Here is a 16,628-nt window from a genome sequence, read left to right as displayed (position 1 = left end):
CCAGTCGAGCTCGATATGTAAGGCGAGATCACCGTTCACCATGGCGTTGGTGTATCCATATGGCGGTCGTGGCTGCTGCTGTGCTTCGCCCCCCGTTCATCCGGGTCTCGCCGTCAGCGGGGTCTGGTGGAGACGTGGAGTAGATGCGGTCGATCGATGATGTGTAGGTATTGGTAGTTTCCGTCGTGGTCGATCTGGTCGATCTCACCCGTATATGTACATGGGAAACCAGGGGAGCAAACGTGCGTGCAAGGGAAGACCAAACGTGCTCGACGTGGAGTTGTTCTCTTCACGGATATGTGCAAGGCGAGTAGGTTCGCTCTAGCCGATTTTTTCTCGCTAGGAACGCGATCATCTCCGCTTTTTCTGGTTCTTTTGACGTACGACAGTTTAATTACATACGACCACCACCGATCCAAAACTAATCTAAATCTAAACTAATAATATAATATAAAAAGAGAGAGAAGGGCAGATCCAATAAATCTGAGCCCTACACTCGCAAGATCTAACGATCCAGAACTGCCCAATGTTGAGCAGCTCAACGCGTTGAGCGCCTAATCGCTTCGCTAAACTGCCCCAGTTTAGACAAAAACTGCTCCAGCGCACGAGAGAAACAAGCACTATCCCCACGAGGCCACGACCCCCACCCTCTGCGTCGGCGTCGCCGCGACCGACCATCCCAGCCTCCGCCGCCGCGTCCATCACGCGCCTCCAGTCCTCGCCCACCGCCAAGTGCCTCCGATCCTTATCCTTCACGTGCCCCAATCGCCTCCGGTCCTTCTGCTCCACGAGCCCCAATAATCGCGTCGCCGCAGGAGCCACTGCCTCCGTATGCCGCGGAGGCAAGGTCGGCCCTGAGCGGGTGCATCCGGGGGAGAATTGGTGCAACCTCACTGGGCCCCAAAATCCAAGGATCCCCCGGCAGAGTAGGTATGTGCTAGATTGAAGCACTCATGTGATTAATGACCGAGTCATCGGCGGCGCTGCCGTCTCCTTCGTCTTCTCCATTGGCTGATGAAAAGGTTGTCTTCTGCTCGCTGTAGTTTATTTGCCTGTTTTGCCGCGGCTGAGAACAAGATCTTAATTGATATCATACAAATATATCTCCTCGATTCGCATTGGTGAGTAGAAATCATCTTCTACATAGCTCACATCCTTTCTACTCTTCTTCACCCAATCCGATTTCTTTCCATCGTTGCTTATTCTTATTTTTTCTGATGATCTTTGTAATCCCCACTCTTGCAGTCTCCATAGAATCGAGATACCAAAGAGGATTTGACTGAGTAGAAATCATCTTCTACTCGACTGAAGTACCTGACTGAACCAAAAGGGAATTTGCTTCCTACTGTGGCGACATCCAGTCCTGGGACCAGGTGTTCTTGTTTCAACTTATGCCATATTTTTTTGTAATCTTTGTGTGCTAAGATGTCGACTAAAAAGTATTTTTGGGCAGGAATTATGCAAACGAGCAGATGAGTTATAGAATCCCAAAAGGAGCAAATGTAGCACTTGACAAAAGAAAATTACTATTTCCTCCGATTCATATTAATTGCAGTTAGTACGGATGTATCTACAACTAAAATATCTCTAGATATATCTACATAGAAATAACTAATATGGATTGAAGGGAGTAGTACAAATACTATTTCTAAAATCATATCTTGAAACCTCTATCTATTGTACAGGTACAACCAAATAAGGGAGGCCTATATAAGAACAAATATCGACTTTATAAACTACATCTGTCGATAAAAAAAATGTCGCAAGTTTATCTAAATTTAGATATATCTAGATAGTATGTGCTCAAGGCATGAGTACAACCTTAACTTGTTTACATGAAGCCAATTTCGGGGTTTCTACATCTATTCTTCATACTGAGATTGCAACGAAATACTGACCAAATTGATGCAATAACTTTATCTGCTATTCATAATTTCATATATGAGATGCCAACAAGATTTTTTTAATTCATTTTTTTGTTTCTCCTAAAATGAGAGAAGAAAAGGTTAAATGAACTTTCAATTTTCTCCGTTCATGTCGTTCAGTTATTGCAAGATTTTCTTTATTACAAAAATGAACTCATATGTTCCCCGACGCAAGTGTAGTGTGGTCAATTCAAAGTATAGGTTCAGTTATAGTTCATTTCTAACAATATGCCAAGAATAGTGTATATATGTACACATTTCAGCAATCTTCGCCGACCTGCACGCAGTCGCTGCTGATATGCGGGCCGCCGCTGTGCTGACCAGCGGGCTACCCCGCCACCTGCCCCTTGCAATTGCCGCCGAACTGCAGGCAGGTCCACTGCATGGAACGTTGATCCTCTCAATCGCTCACGAGAGATTTTGGGCATCTCGCTTCGCTGCTGCGTCGCCCTTCCATCTGGCCATTGCAATTGCCTCCGAACTGCAGGACGGTGCACTGCATGGAGCGTCGATCCTCGCAATCGCCCATGGGAGATTTTGGGCATACCGCTTCGCCGCCACCATCTTCTTCAAAACCTACGTTGATGAGCTTGGGGTATGTGGGTCTTGCTTTCATTACGAACCACTGTCAATTGAGAAAACCAGGTTGCATGATGCTCAATGCAGTAATCCCAGTTCTGATAAAGTGCAGGAGGCAATGAGGTTTATGGCCATGTCAATGCCGTGGCAATACTTTATTCAAGCGGAGCTAAAGGTGAGTGGTAGTTTTTTCAGTATATGTCTACAGCTTGAGTCTGAGTTGGAAAGGATTTCCATATTGCCATTCCTATCATCTTTATGCTACACAGAAGTAAATAATCTGCTGAGCATGGTGTGTGGTGGCTGGGATTTTATGACTTTCAGTGTCTGTTGAGCATCTTAATTATTTTGCACAACCCGTACCACCAACTCTAGATATATTTACAAAGTTGGTAATTCGTGAGTCATTTGAGAGATATTACTGCTGTGTTACCCTCAGTTTGGGCTTGCATACTGTTATCTCTTGGACTGGCAGTGGCAGTCTTTGCTTCGACATGTTGTTCTGCTGAGTTTTTTTGGGGAGGCTATTTGGGCACCAGACTACATTTTCTTACTATGCGCATATGTGGTAGAATTGAATGATCTTCCAATTTTGAATCCTGCTCTAAATGATAATAAATCAGACTGCAGATTAGAGATCGTCTCACTTGGGATTCTTGCACGGTATGTGTTTCATGATTTTTCTGAAAGGCGGACATTGTATGCTGCTATCTTCTTTCAACCCGTGTGTCACATTTTGATGTCAGTTATCTGGTGCAAACGACTAATTAATCAGACATATCTGGTGCAAATGAATGAAATAAAGATCCATCCAGCGTCAATTTCTTCATTCTTTTCCTGGTAAGAAACACTAAAACCAATTATTTATTTCATCTCGACGGGCAGTGGTCGTTGAGCAGCAAGTCATGTACACTAGCAAAGAAGACTCCTCTATTTGTAGACTATTCCAGGATTTTTTTTTTCTAATGATCCTTACATTTTTCATTGTTACTTAGGCTCACCAGCTTTGTTAGCACATATATCTATTTTGATTGAAATTAGTATACAACTCAAGTCATTTGTGCAGCCAGCGGTGCAGATCATTGTATTGCTTGGGTAGCTCCACCTGATTTTGCACAAGTGGATGCAATGTAGATATCACATAGTTCTATAGAACCATGTCCTTGATTTTCTGGCATCAATAGATGCTATGGAAATCGGTGATTTTTTTTCATTTTATGTCCTCAATTTACAAAATAACATTGATAATAATGACATAACAATTTAGTTATGCCTTTCTAATTGAATTATATTAGTTTACTTTACCAGGAAATATTATTTTATTCAACACGTGCATGATTACGATATTACCAAAGGCCAAAGGCCATATATACATGTATATGTGGTAGTCCAAAGGATAGAAAGTGGAAAGCCAAAAGCCAACATAAGTACACATAATTATAACTCTAACAGCTATTACTGCTTGACACTAATAAAAATTGTTCTGAAGTAGTGAGAAACTGAGTGTTAGTCTTATAGCAATAGTGTCAAGCTGCTCTTGAAGAACTTGAAAAATGAACATAAACATTTCAAATAGTTAATCAAATGCAGATTCATTCATGTTGGAACCCTGTGCTTATGTTCTTTACTTCTCATTTACTTGGAAGATGTCGAAGGGGCAGAAGAACAAATCCATTGCACAATCTTGCTCTTCTGAAGGTGATTTGAAGATCAGATCCCTTCACTTCAATATACTATTTTAGACTATCGACAATCTTGGACGGAGGGAATACTAATTGTAGAGAATGGTTCACTGTAGCTAAGAGTCATTTTAGTTAAGAGTCATTTCTTTGGTCGGGCTAAACTTACAAAAGTACGCTGGGAGTTGCTTACTCCTAACATTGATCTTTGGTTTTAGTGAGGAAGCTGGTGCTGTATTACGAGTTTTGGACTATCCAAATTCTGAAATGTCTAGCAAATTCAGCCACCTGTCCAGCTGAATACATAAGTTTCTCTTTTCAGCCATCTGTCAAGGACGAACATAATTGATTTCTGGCAATTGTATGAATTTTCTTACAATTTTTGTTGCTTAGCCTGATATTGACATTACTGTCAGGTTTAAACACGAACCTTGTCCTTCCATTTTCTAATTAACATTTGTTGTTTAAGTTAACAACAGTACATTATTATGGGTGATATGACATGTGTGTGTATTATGCCATGTTTGGTAATGGCAAGTTCTAAAATCTTGTTCAAGTTCTAAAAGTACGACGACAGCTGCTTACTCCTAAAACCTAAGTGTGGTGATTTTGCCGGTGAGGGATTCAACGTGACAAAAAGTGGAGATGCACATGTTGTTTTGTGGGGTTGTTCTGTGGGGTTTCCTTCGGTTTGAAAATCTGCATTATTGAAGATGCTGAGAGGAACCTTTTCGAAGGTCTGCAGTAATTGAGATTGTAGAGGCGAGATTTTTCGAGATTTATTGTGTTAAAATAGAGTGGCGTTTTTTTATATTGTGTCAAACCCAAGTTATGCACATGTCTATTCAAAATGGGTGCTCCTATCCAAATCATTGCACACGCAGAATAAGAACATTATGTGGATTGACATTTGTAAGCCTTGCATATTCAAAATTAGAAACTGAGACATGATTTAAATTTAAATTTGAGACATGCACTGCACGTGGTCTATTCAAAGTGGTTTCTCCAATCCTAATCATTGCACACACATGATAGGAAATATGTGGATTGACATTTGTAAGCTCTGCATATTCAAATTTTGAATTTGAGACATGCATTAAAATTTTAAATTTAAAACGTGCATTGCACGTGCAAGCTTACTAGTACTCCAGTAAAGAAGATAACGTGGTACTATCATCAATCGATCGTCGCGCGATGTCGCAATGAGCCATCATCGAGTTCACTCTGCTGCCGAGGTTGTCGCTGCCACCAACGCCATCGTCCAGATCGATCTCGTCGCTGGCTCGCTGGACGCTGCCGCAAACAACGTTAACCGCAGATATGACAAATTTCCCTTCTCCGTCCGTCTTCGCCCATCGTACAACACTGCTGGAAAATTTCAAGATTGAGCCAGTTGATTGATGCGTCTCTGATCCGGACCGAACAACATTATGTTTCTATGAGCTGTCATGGCGTCCAGATCTTGGGAGATATCAAGACCGATAAAATCGATTAATTACATCTCAGCCCGTGACAGCTGAGGTGGTCAGTGCGTAGTCCGTCCCGAGACATGGACAAAGGTGAGCTATGGCCGCTCGATCGGCTGAGCTTAGTTAAAGGCTGACTCAATGAAAGAGCTACATGCATGCTCTTGGTTCGTGATCATCGCTGATATGATGGGTTCATTAAGTGGAGGTGGTTGCAATTGCGATGCGGAACAACCTAGGCGTGTAGATAAAAGATAGATGTGTTTGAACAACCTGGTGACGCTGCTTGATCACGTCGGCGAAGCACGAGGTGACGAGGACGTCGAGTGCGCTGTCATGCCGCTCCACGCAGTTTGATGCAGGTTCCACCACGGCGGCGCGGGTCGCGCTGACCGTCGGCCGACCGATCCCACCCCTGGATCGGTCGTATTAGCGCCGTTCAGCTGATCAAACGCTCCAGAATTACCCGTGACAGGTCGCTTTCATGCTACAGTAGCAGTGTTAGGTGGCTTTTCAGGCTGGTCTGCCGCGCACTGCGAGCCTAGTCTCCTATCCTGCTGCCATGCATGCATGGGAGAAGCCTTACGCCAGCCGCTATTAGGTGTAGCTGTTATTTTTGTGCGCAGTTGGGATCAACCTATGCTATTAGTACTTGCTTTGTACTACTACAATCAGACAGCTAGCTCTACTCTTATTTATCTGTATAAAATGTAACAATAGTGGGTAAGTTATATTAAGCTTTAAGTTAAGAAAATATAATTTCTAATTACTCTTATTTAACAATTTCAAGAAAATATACCACCGCGGTGATTTAACGCTAGAGCAAGTAGTATTACAACAAAAACCACTCACCATATATATGAAAATTGCAATTACAACAAAATAATAGAAACACTTCAGAAAAGTAACACTATATAAAGAAGCGGTTAGGCAACACATTTTTTTTCTATAGATTTAATTACAAAGTAGACAACCAACAAATAATTTTCTATAGATTTAATTACAACAAAAACAACAAAACTAATTTACAAAAGTCATAAACGATTACAACAAAAAATCAATATGTTTGCGAATATATACAAAGTGGACAACCAACAATTAATTTTCTATAGCTTTAATTACAACAAAAACAACCAAACTAATTTACAAAAGTCACAAATGATTACAAAAAAAATCCATATGTTTATGAAAAATGCAAAGTGGTCAAGGAACAACTATGTTTCTACATATTTAATTACAACAATTTTAACCAAACTAATTTACAAAATTCACAAATAATTACAACAAAAATCCATATGTTTGGGAACAATGCAAAGTGACCGAGCAAAAATTAATTTGCTACATCTTTAATCACAACAAAAATCACCAAACTATTCTTACAAAAGTCACAAACGATTACAATAAAAATTTCATATGTTTGGGAACAATACAAAGTGGTGAAGCAACAACTAATTGTCTACAGATTTAATTACAACAAAAATCACGAAACTATCTTCAGAAAAGTCATAAACCTTTACAACAAAAATCCATATGTTTAAGATTATAATGCGAAATGGTCAAGCCGTAACTAATTTACTACATTATAACCTATATAAAGTTCAATCAATTTAACGCCTTCAGATTGAGTTGGCCACTGTTCATGAGCTAATTTCTGTGGGTTTCATCCATACATTAAATGCCACGTGCACTATTTGTTTGCTTTACCGTCTGGTCCAACTGCTGGTTAAATTTTTTCTGCTTTTTTTTACTGTTGGGCAGGTGACCGGTTACCGGCAAGAACGGATCAATGGATTTGCTTCCTGTTTTGTTGAGAACTTGGTCAAAGCGGCAGGGTCAAAGCGGTGCCCATGATCTTCACGATAGAACATTTGGGGTCGCTTTGTCCCGTGTCTCTTCTTCTCTCTTTCTCCCGACTCCCAAGTGTCTCCCTCCATGTCCTCCACTAGGGCCGGCAGCCCGGCAGCCTCTTCTCCCTCTGGCCGTCGGGTCGAGGCCGAGGGCGCCAACGTCCTCCACCGCGGCGAGTCCGGCCTCCTTCTCTGCGTCATCGTGTGTTTCGAGCTTTCAAGATATTACTGCTGAGCCGTCTTCTTCTTGCTGTAGGTCCTCCTACCTCGCTTCGCCTCAATCGGAGGCCAATGAAGCAGCGATGAACGCGTATGAGAAGAATCTCGAACAGGAGATGGAGGTGGAGGAGGGAGAAGAGGAAAGCCTGGAGCAGGAGATGAAGATGGAAGAGGTCAAGAGGACGTCGGCGCGAGGGGGCGGGCAACATAAGCGCGATGTGCGCAGCGGAAACGGGGAGTCCATCCCGGTGAACTCTCACAGCAGGACTGCTACGGCGGACAGACTGCTGGACCCACACGGGGTGCCGCCTCTCTCCCTAGGGGAGGTCGCCGGCGTCACGATCTCCGCTGCTGCTAGGGTGGGGAGGCGCGCCGCCGCGTGCCATCTCTTGATGCGACCACTGCCCGCCCCTCATGGCGTTGCGTGTGCGAAATTAGAGCGGCAAGGCTGCCGGTTAGCCCATGGCCATCGCGCGGGCTTGCTGCGCGGGCCGATGTACTGCTGCGTACGGCCAGCTCCGCACCCCCTGCCGTCGTTGCGCTCTCCGGGCGCCCCGCAGTCTTTAAGCTGGGCTGATTGATGAGCCGTGATGCCGCCTTCATCCTGTGTGCTATTGCTCGCAGATTGGTCTGCAAGGTCTGATGTTGCGCGTTGAGATCGGCAGTCGGGCTACAACGGCAGGTTGTTGTCAACTGCGTTTTGGAGGATGATGTGTTGTCTCCTCCAGAATACCACTTGAGAAGGTCAGCTGAAATCTATGTGCACATCTTCTTATTGTAATTTTTCCATACCAAGTTATATTTCTTTCTTACATTATGATCATCAGATATTGTGACGTGTTCTTCCTGTGAGTATGTTCATACTGGGAGCAAATTGATATAATTTTGGCTTAATTTGTGTTGTAGAATGTAGAGACCTTCTCTGGAAAATGGAGGACGAATTCGACCTTCTTTTCATATTTCCTTGGTGTTATAGGATTTTCATCGCTCATCATTTGATTGTTCAGGTATTTTCTCTCCTTTTCTTTATATTTCGATTGAACATGTTTCTCTTCCTTTCTATTATTATGAATGTGAGAAGGGGAAAAACTTCAGAATGCTTGCCTGCATAAGATGGTCAGCCTGATCAAAGTTGAAACAACACTTGGTACGGCTCCCTTGGTGGACCTGCTGATTAATGGTAGTTCGCACTAAATCATGGTTGATATGCAGACACTGAATTGATGTGCATCCATGTATCTACAGAATAAGAAGATTCCAGCAGTGTTTTGTGAGACGTGTGGCATCTCGGTGAGTCTCTCTTCTTCCTACATGCCTTCCTCTTCTAGCCCAGCCGACAGGTGCGCTCGGTCAGCTTCTTTGATAGATCCCAACATTTTATTTTTATCCTCTGTCAACCTAGATTCTGTCGCCTACCATGCTGCGTTGTTCGCTTGTGTGGTCTTCATCAATTCTAAAAGTGGTGGCCAGCTAAGAAGTTGTCTGATCAAATCATAACGTGAACTTCTCAATGAAGCACAGGTACCCAATCAAGCATTTGCTGAAGGTGTGATGTTGAAGCTGTGCATTCCCTTAACCATATGACCACTTTAATCTAATATTTGATGACGGCTTACTTCTTACAGGTCTTTTCGTAAGCTTTTTACATGATCTTTTCTCCCAATATTATTGTCCCATTTATCTGCACAATGAACTGATACACATGCCCTTTTCATCCAAGTGTAGATGTTGGTACCAGAAACATGCTGTTTAGCGTGTACAATTTTTTGATGATTTCAAACATGTTTCTTGGCTTCGAATTTTCAGGATAGACCAGTCATTCTCATGTGTGCACCATTTGCTGACAAAAAACATTTCTACAACAATTCGATTATCAATAGGCTGAGCTGAGGTTTGGTGAACTGCACGTGTAGAGAGCGATGAGGAGATATGGAGGATCAAACTTGGACCTAAACCCACGAGATCTATATAGAGGAAAGAAACGGATAAAAGCTGCCGGGCCAAGTTGGTTTAGTCCTTCCATTCTTACTGTGCTGAGTAGTTTCTTGGGAAATTACCACGCCGCACTATTTGTAGCAGACAGTTTCATTGTCGTTAGGCTGTTTTGAACAGGTACGTGAGCATATATAGAGGCTGATTCGGTAATGTCTGATGGGTAGAATATATTGTTGAGAACTATGATTAACCATAACTTAACAGTAATATATTTGCTGGTTTTTAGTTTGCTCGAACTGAATGACAATGGACATACCTACCTTGAGAACGAATTTTGGAGGTAACTTTGATCTGTTCTTACCATGTTTCCTCTTGAAATAGTCAATTTAACTGATCATAAAAGCAACAACTACAGTATAATGTATGCATTTGCTATTTTGCTTTAATATTTTGCAAGAAGTAAAACACTGGATCTTGGCATATTCAGAAGACTAGCTTCCCTATTTGCATCTTGCATGTACTGAACATTTCATAGCAGTCACATACTGAACATTACGTATTTCAAACTCTGAACTAACCGACACTACTTCTCTAGCATTAGCACTAGCATCAGGCAGCAGCATAGAAACCCCGACAGACCCAGAAAAATCTGTTGTACTCTGTCCACCTGAAGAATTGACAAATGCACCAGAGGATAGCAAAGCTTGAGGAACCACGCCGGCCAGACGACATCTGCCTCAGCTGCTCGAATGAAGAGTAAGTGAAAGTTACAGAGTTACTATTACTCGGATTTTCTAGAAATAAAGTTTGCCCAGCATACAATTTCTACATAAACGCGTCTACTTCTCTTTTGAAGGATGTCAGCTCCACGACTGAAAAAAGAAGAGAAAGGCCAAGGCATCAGCTACTACAGCAACCAAGAAGCGGATCAACAAAGAACTTTTACCACTTCCAGGTAAGAACTAAATTTAACCACAAGTTGAACACATCAAATACCATTATTGCAAAACATGCTAGCTTTACCTTTTGGTTTATTCTCGCAGCAGCAGCGGAGATCTGTCTACAAAAACAGATCAATTGAGCTTGAGAACCCAAAGCAAAAAAGTAGTACTGTCAACCTACCTACCTGCCGTACTAGCCAGCAAGTGCTTCCGAGGTAATGTTTGCTAGAGTTGACCACTCTGGATGTTATGTACTATAGTATTATGAACCTAATTACTATCTCAGCTAGAAAGAGCCTTTGGCATGTCCCGAAACTGGGCATCTGCTGCTTATTAAATACACAATCCTCTGCTTGTGAGTCATCCTGCTTATCAGAGTTTAACATCATAGTCTCGACAAGAAAAATAATCTGCTCTACCACACGTCTGAAACATTATAGTTCAGATACATCGCTTTGTAGACTATAAAAACACTCTCCAAAGAAGATAACGCTAACAATTTATAACAACATATTAGCACAACGGGCGCGGCGTGCCGCGCCAATGCTTCCTAGTATTAAATTATAACAAAAATATTTAGCTAGCTAGGCATTCAACTAGACCATACCTCTGCATGCACATGCTAGAGGAAGCATGCAGGAGAGCAGCGCTGCAGCTGTGTGCACGCAAGCACATAAGAGTATCCTGCAATAGCTAGCAGCAGCCAGTACGTGACAGCTCATGAATTGTTGGGCCAACACTAGGCAGGTGGCATGCGGAAGTGGCAGATGAGCGGAATCTGCGCGCGCGGTTTTGGAACGACCGATAACTCCTCCCCGGATCGGTCGGCCGAATAGAAGCATTTTCCTTTCCGGTTAGATGTGCCATTTTCTCAATCACGTTTATTGCTATAATTTTTTTGAACTCTAGATAAAAATATAGTATTGTAAAAGTGTTGCTCATTTGAACTCAATTCCTTCATTTTTTAATCACCGACCTTTGTTCCATGACACCAAGGTTAGATCAGATACGGTATGTTACCACCATTATAACAAATTCACGATATTATAATTCGATAAAGCAACGGTCTGCCAGACTCATATTCTCAGGATTAATCATGTTTGTCATGAATAGAAAAAAAGTGACCACCTTCATCGATGGTGGAACATATGAAATGTGCAGTCACAAATGATTCGCCCGAGCGTTTGTGTTTTCTTCCCGGTGTAACGCACGGGCATTTTTCCTAGTCTATACCTAATAATAAAGAAAAGGGAGCGGCTAGGTAGCATCCGGTGCTGGTTTGTCCATACAAGCATCCGGATGCCCGTTCGTTTGATCCAGCATCCAGATGCTGTTTTGACGAATCTAGTACTCGCCCGAAAATGCAACGCGCATATGCGTACCCTGGACCAGGGCCCCGCGCAAATTCCCTGACCAGGTACCCTAGCGTCTTGGGCCAGCTCTAGCTCGCGAGCGCCAACCAGGCTTCATTCCTGGAACACGTAAAACACAAGAAAATAATACCAACATACTGAATCACCCTAGGAAGGCTTGCATCAACTTAATTACATACAACCGTACAAAAAATCCCAGGAAGCAATAGCAACTACATCGGCGGCAACTTAGTTGGATTCATAGATCCAAGTTATATGGAACAAAGAACAAAAGAACAAAACTGAAATACTAAGATAAAAAAATAAGAGATGTTAGGTCCTGGATAACAAGAACAATCCTTATAGCAACTAAGTTAGATTCAGAAGTCCGCATGCCCATACAACATATAGCAAACCCGCATCAACTTCGATAAACAGGAAAACCCAAGTTTCATGCAACAAAGAGAAACCTTTTGGAAACAAACTCAGTTGCATATCGGAAACCCCAAGTGTGACTACAGTAGCTACAGCCGTTATTCTAGGGTGCAGCCGCACTCGGGTCAGGAATGACGGCTGGATGTCCAAAGTTGACGGTTGTTGCCTGGAAAACATATACCAAAGAGAAGACATGTCATTTTGTAAGAAAAATTATGGTCGCCTTGTGAGACAACAGAAATCCTAGTTCAAATATGTACACAAAACAACTTAATAAGAGACATTAAGTAAAGAAGATATAAGCTTGTATAGTGGAAACAATCAAACAACCTTTGCTAATTAATATCATTATTCAAATCATGAAGGTATTGCTTGTATAAAAAAAAGGAAGGTACTCCATCAGGGCATACTGTTGTAACTCAGATTTAAGATGTTTGAACACATGTTAGCTAGCTGATAGAAAGAACTTAACTAATACTCCCTCTGGTCTCTTTTAATTGACTCGGATTTAGCACAACTTTGTACTAAATCTGAGTCAATTAAATAGGACCGGAGGGAGTAGCATACTACATTAGGGCATATGGCTGTAACTCAAAATTACGATGTTGCTAAATAAGCTTGCTGTGAGAAATGTAATTTCGTTAATTTCAGTAACAACTTAAGTAAGTTCAACAAAACAACTATGAGGGATCATTATACAACTTAGAAGATAAAAAAACACAAACTAAAAGCATACTGAGAAAATACAACTTGGTTAGATTCTGTGCACAACTTAAGCATGCTGAACAAAAACAACTTAATGGAATCCAATATTCAACTTACTAAACCACAAGATAAAATACAAACTTACTTAGCCATGCTGGTCAAACAACTAAATGGAAATCATTATACAACTTAATGGAAATACAACTATGGTGGATTCCAGTACCCAACTTAGCTATATTTAACACTACAACTTAATGTAAATCAAGGTGCAAAACTTAATGATGGTGCAAAAAAATAGCTTAACTAGTAGCGGATAAAGGACAATTAAGGCATGCCGACCGAGTAACAACTATGTCGGTTTCAGTAACCAACTTAACCATGTTTGAAAACTAACTTCATGAAAGTAAGGATGCAAAACTTAATGATGGTGCTGAAAAAACATAGCTTAACTAGCAGTTAAAGACAACTAAGGCATGCTGAAAGAGAAACAACTAATATGAATACAGTAACCAACTTAGCCATATTGGTCAAACAACTAAATAAAAATTATTATACAACTTAATGGAAATACAACTATGGTGGATTCCAGTACCAAACTTAGCTATGTTGAACACTGCAACTTAATAAATAAGTGTGCAACTAAAAAAGGTGGCAGTGCTGGAAAAACTATAAATAAACTTAACCTACTGAACTAAGTTAAATAAGACAATTTAACGAAAAATACTGTAAAACTTAAAAAGGGGTAGTGCTAAAGAAAAATAAATGAACTCAACTAGAATTTAGATTCATGCTATGTTCCTTTCATACATGCACTGTAACATGGGTCAATCGTGCGCTACTTGTGGAGCAGCACATCGCCAACAGAAACACGAGCAACATAAAATAACTGATGCTCGCATTACCTGCGTCACACAAACCTACCGGCAGGCGTCGATCATTCCAAACTACGCGCACGTTGTAAGGGCATTGCCTTGGGTGCGAACAAAAAACCAGTGCGCGTTTTATGAGACCATATCCCTAGGTGCCGAACTATCTACTGCCAACAGAACATCTACTATATCAACTGAAAATATGCCCTACTGCATAGCAACGTATCTAGAAAAAATGGCTGACAGCCCAATGCTGACATTCGCTGTCAGGTCGTCTTCTCCAGATACAAGCAAGAAATTCCATGTTGAAAACGAAAATGAAACAAACGTACATATAAACAAAAAAAAATGAAACAAAGGACAGCTGGTGGGGGATTCACGAAGCTTGACGCTTGATAAAAAGAGCAGTAAACAACTTACTTGAGGTTATAAGCAACTTAATTACTGGGGATAATCAACTTAACATAAGTGACTAGCAACTCTACCAAAGTGAAAGATAACATGGATATTGCAGAAAAATAAAACTTGATAAAAATGACTAGTAAACAACTTACTTGAAGGTATGAGCAACTTAATTACCGGGACAACCAACTTAACAGAAGTGATTAAAAACTCTATTAAAGTGAAAGATGACATGGATATTGCAGCTAAACAAAAACTTGATAAAAAAAAAGACCAGTACACAACTTACTTAAGGGTATGAGCAACTTAATTACCGGAGATAATCAACTTAACTGAAGTGAGTAGCAACGATATTAAAGAGAGTTGAAGGCGGTGACATGCACCTAGGCGTTCTTGTCCCGGCGTCTTCCGAGTGTTGGTTCTGAACCCGCTGCCGTGCATCCTTTACCTGCCCCTGTTGCAAACACTAGAAGTTTGAAGCATGTTATGTCGAAATACTGAAATGGTGTCGTTTAACTATGCACAATACACCTTCTTATCGGCTCTGTTCTTCCGCTCCTTGTTAAGCACAGCGTCCGGCCTGACATTTGTCCCATACCTGATTACAGCACAACAAGAAATCATCCATGTGAGTTGACTTGGATTGCTTCCAACGTACGAGCATACACAGGTCAACCAACCACTGACATTGAAAGCAGGAACATGGCGGTAGTACCTCGTAGGAGATTAGGAGAGCACCCGCCGCAGGTTCTCCAGAAAATCTCTCTTGCGACAGAGTCACAGAGAACACATCGGCCAGTCGCGAAGCACGCTGGCGCGGCGCAGCGTCGTCGAAGGGCGCGAGGAGGAACCATGGGATCCAGATCTGCGCCTCAGCGGGGACGACCCGCCTGGAGGCCCAATGCCACCGGAGACGAACGTGGGAGCAGAGGCTGAGCGGCCGAGCTTCGACTTCTTCAGTCTCGATCTGTCCACATCTGGAGGCGACAGGGACGGGTACGTGGGGCACTTGTTCAGCAATTGTTTCCAATTACACAATTCTACAAGTACAATAGAACATGCGAACTCCATGAATTGACATACTATGATTCATTCAAGCAGTTTGCCCTGAACGGAGTGCAGAAGCAGCACGTGCCTTGGCCGGATGCGGGATGACCCCACCTTGAGCTGGTGATGCGGGACGAGTGGGAGGTCGAGGTTGCCGGCCGGAGCTGCTTGAGGAGGAGGTCGGGGTAGAGGCGCCTGGATCAGGTTGGGGACACCGCCGGCGGAGACCTGCTGGAGGAGGCGAACGCGGGAAGGGCCGGCAGCTAGGGTTGCTACTAGGATTGCGGCGGCGAGGAGTCGAGGAAGCGGCTGACCAGGGTTAGGATGGCGCCGGATTAGAGAAAGGGAGGCAATGTTGGGTGGCGGCGGGAGAGCAGGCGGCTGAAGTTACGGGGCGGCGCTGGTAGCCCGATTTGACCAGTAGAGCCGCCATGGGAGTGGAGATGGGGAGACGACACGATGCGGGAGGAAGGGGATGGGAACGCGATGGATAAGAGTTGACCGGTTCTATCTCAAGGGACCTCAGGGGAAAATCTGTCGGAAACCAAGCTCCACGCGTGCTTTGATCAAGTGCATCGGACGGACACAAAAGGAGTGCTCAGATGGACAGGGAGCATCCGAGCACTTTTTAGCATTTGGGTAAAGAAAATAAGATTTCTTGTTCGTCCGTCTGTTATTACCCCTGGTTATAAAAAAAATTACAATTATTGCCACCGTTAAGTGAATAACGGTTCGGTTGAGCCAGACAGAAGCCAGCCCTGCACCTTATCTATCCCCGCAATGTTGCCACGCGACGGCGGCACCCTTCCCCGCAGCTTCGTTTGTCCCGTGTCTCGACCAGCGGTGGCCGTGCGGCCATGCCTCTTCATCAGATCTGACGGGCAGCACCGCAGCAGAGTCAGGGGGAGGGTGCCTGAGCGAGTAACAGCTGCATGGGGCGGGCGCCGTTGAGAGAAAAAGAAAATCCCCAGCGAACCCTTCCTACGCCGCCCCCTGGCTTCCCCGGTCCGCCGACCCCGGAATCCCCACGTGCACCGCCGAGCCGCGGAGGGGCGCTATACTGCATGGAGGCGACGGGTCCAGGCGCCCCATCTATCCAAGCTCCACAGCCTCACGTTCATCCTCTGCTCCGGTGGTCCCTAATCCGCTTCCCGTTTGGCGCGACGGCCGCTCCCATTGCGCGCGGAGGGGAGATGTCTTCAGGGATTCTTGCTCAGGCACGAAGCA

At 43.2% G+C, this 16,628-nt stretch overlaps 4 long non-coding RNA genes across 10 annotated transcripts; 3 read left to right on the top strand and 1 right to left on the bottom strand.

Annotated features, from left to right (window-relative positions):
• The first annotated feature begins 687 nt into the window (after nucleotides 1–687).
• Nucleotides 688–4,562, top strand: LOC124699106. 4 transcript variants are annotated; one of them, XR_007001268.1, is made up of 5 exons: nucleotides 688–930; nucleotides 1,044–1,121; nucleotides 1,246–2,520; nucleotides 2,617–3,344; nucleotides 4,151–4,562. It is a non-coding gene; the product is annotated as an uncharacterized LOC124699106 (long non-coding RNA). The 4 variants fall into 4 exon arrangements; XR_007001270.1 differs by having other exon boundaries at nucleotides 2,612–3,344; XR_007001269.1 differs by having other exon boundaries at nucleotides 2,601–3,344.
• A 3,734-nt stretch (nucleotides 4,563–8,296) lies between these two features.
• LOC124699105 lies at nucleotides 8,297–9,991 on the top strand. Of its 3 annotated transcripts, XR_007001265.1 has the most exons (5): nucleotides 8,297–8,459; nucleotides 8,622–8,722; nucleotides 8,961–9,005; nucleotides 9,118–9,827; nucleotides 9,937–9,991. It is a non-coding gene; the product is annotated as an uncharacterized LOC124699105 (long non-coding RNA). The 3 variants fall into 3 exon arrangements; XR_007001264.1 differs by having other exon boundaries at nucleotides 9,118–9,981; XR_007001266.1 differs by having other exon boundaries at nucleotides 8,622–8,862; nucleotides 9,118–9,981.
• Nucleotides 9,992–10,308: 317 nt separating this feature from the next.
• On the top strand, nucleotides 10,309–10,954 carry LOC124699688. Its single transcript, XR_007001486.1, has 3 exons — nucleotides 10,309–10,406; nucleotides 10,507–10,605; nucleotides 10,694–10,954. It is a non-coding gene; the product is annotated as an uncharacterized LOC124699688 (long non-coding RNA).
• A 1,330-nt stretch (nucleotides 10,955–12,284) lies between these two features.
• LOC124703135 lies at nucleotides 12,285–16,044 on the bottom strand. Of its 2 annotated transcripts, XR_007002949.1 has the most exons (4): nucleotides 15,438–16,044; nucleotides 15,070–15,331; nucleotides 14,738–14,952; nucleotides 12,285–12,544 (listed from the first exon to the last, which is right to left on the bottom strand). It is a non-coding gene; the product is annotated as an uncharacterized LOC124703135 (long non-coding RNA). The 2 variants fall into 2 exon arrangements; XR_007002948.1 differs by having other exon boundaries at nucleotides 15,070–16,044.
• Nucleotides 16,045–16,628: the final 584 nt, after the last annotated feature.

The sequence above is a fragment of the Lolium rigidum genome, chromosome 3 (genome assembly GCF_022539505.1).
Source record: "Lolium rigidum isolate FL_2022 chromosome 3, APGP_CSIRO_Lrig_0.1, whole genome shotgun sequence".
Lineage (NCBI taxonomy): Eukaryota > Viridiplantae > Streptophyta > Magnoliopsida > Poales > Poaceae > Lolium > Lolium rigidum.
The sequence above is the reverse complement of the archived record's forward strand: the minus strand, read 5'-3'. Positions and strand labels throughout refer to the sequence as shown.